Here is a 2107-nt window from a genome sequence, read left to right as displayed (position 1 = left end):
ATGATAATGGACTAAACCTCTGAGCTTCATATCAGCCCCAATTAAATGTTTTCCTTTATAAGAGTTCCTTGATCATGGTGTCCCTTCACAGCAACAGAAACCCTAACAAATACAACCATGTTGTTGAAATTTTCTGTCTCCAACAGAGAAGGACACAAAATATACATAAAAGACATTCCAATATATTTTTTGTGTACATATGAGTAATCATCATTACTAATATTATTATTTTTATTTATCATATGGTTTTTTATTGAAACATTTTCTCTTGTTGTTTCTCAACTAGCTTGGCATGACACTGCACCACTGTTGATGTCATCAATGATGTCATGAGGGTGACAGCCATCCACATTGGATCTCTTTAATAGTTCCAGAAAGTTCTCTGGCTAAAGACTTGTGTCACATCTGCCAGGCAATGTTAATAATCTCGTCAAAGGAGATATTTCCACTGTGTTTAATGTTCTTCTGCTTCTTCCTTGTCTCTTGGTGGCTCCTTGAGGGCTTTGATGATCTGAGTAGACACAGAGCGCACCTCCTCAATCTGGGACTGACTGTTCTGGATGGTCAGTTTCACTATACTCTTCAGGCCTTTCCAGTCATTGGTCGCTTTGGCAATACCATCACCAGCTTTATTTGGAGACAGACCCAGGAGTCCTATTTTGGGTGCCAAAGCAGATGTGGCACCGACCTCACTTCCGTTATATATATGTACAAGACTTTGATCTCGTTAGGGTCGAACTTGGGTAACATGGGGAGATGGCTTGTGTTGGATGAACCGGGATTCTGGGTGACTAAAAAAGGTGCATCATTGCCTCCTCTGAGGCAAAAAGCAGATAGAAATCTGTATTAAAATTTCCCTTAGATAATGTTTTTTCTCATAGACATCCACCAGCTTTAAGAAATACTACATCTCATATTTTCTGCATACGGGCCTGGTTTAACTAGAAACTAAAAGATGGAAAAATGTGCAACAACCAGCAGAGTAGAAAGTCTTCTTAAAGTACTGGTAGAAAGCTAGACAAACTAGTTTCTTGCTATGAGACCTCTAAGTAGCTGATGAAGGTTTCTGTGTTTCCTAGGTAATGCCCAATTTCCAGAAACAATTGTCAATAAATAAAGAACCCTTAAGACAGTCCCCAGAAACAACAGAGAGGCACATTAGTTAACCCTACAGAGTCAGAAGGCTAGAAGGTGTTAGGCACTACATCTTGGTAGGTCTATTGACTTGTTCTGAAACCCTGAGATGATTCTCCTCCTAGGTTCCTACTTCCTTTAGCAACAAGGTGGGTTTTTATGAAGTTTCACTGCCTACTTTATTGTGGATGCTGCTTTTCCATCTCAAAGACAATAATCCTGTTCCTGGTCTGGTCACTATGGCCTACAGATGTCAGAAAATAATGTTTTCCTATAATTGTGTAGGTAATACTTTCCACTACACACGTCTTTTGACTCCATATATGGAGCTCACAACAGACGTAAGTATCAATGTCACTTAAATCTAGCTTGGTCAACCAATAAACTTTGTTCAGATTACTTATGTAAACATGAATGAGGGCCTATTTACATAAGCAGAAATTACTCAAAAGCAGCTGCATCACTACAGCCTATGCCAAAATAGCCTGAAACTCACAAAACCATGGAACCTAGAACATAGTGCAGAGCCCCCTCTCAGCTCAACAGTTTGGAAAATGTGCTTTGCAAATGACTCTTGTCTAAACCTCTTCCAGGTAACTGGTTTGATCTCAGAGTTGTTTTTGTAATGTTGCATGACTGAGTGTGTATGCTCAGCTTTTTCCTGCTTACTCTGACAAGAAGGGGCCTAGTGAATCTGGTCAGTTTGGGGGACATTCTAAAGCTATTTTGAGTTATTACTTCTGTGCTTTAAGATCTTTCCTGTAGGGCGACTGTTCCAAGCTCAGAGGAAACAGTTACACAGCACCTAATGATTGAGTATCTTACAGATCGAAGAAGGACACTAAAAAGAAAGCCCACACTAGCTCAGAATTGAGAAACAGATGGCTATTTATTTAGGGATAGACTCACAAATCAGATTCCTCTTATAGAACGGGTACCAGAAACCAAATCTCACAGCTAGAAAAGAGGCCAG

The 2107-nt window shown here is 39.8% G+C and overlaps 1 pseudogene; it reads right to left on the bottom strand.

Annotated features, from left to right (window-relative positions):
- Positions 1-278: 278 nt before the first annotated feature.
- On the bottom strand, positions 279-750 carry LOC125406679 (large ribosomal subunit protein uL11 pseudogene; annotated as a pseudogene).
- Between the last annotated feature and the right edge of the window lie 1357 nt (positions 751-2107).

The sequence above is a fragment of the Myodes glareolus genome, chromosome 5 (assembly GCF_982192425.1).
Source record: "Myodes glareolus chromosome 5, mMyoGla1.1, whole genome shotgun sequence".
Classification (NCBI taxonomy): Eukaryota; Metazoa; Chordata; class Mammalia; order Rodentia; family Cricetidae; genus Myodes; species Myodes glareolus.
This window is presented reverse-complemented; position numbering and strand designations above follow the sequence as displayed.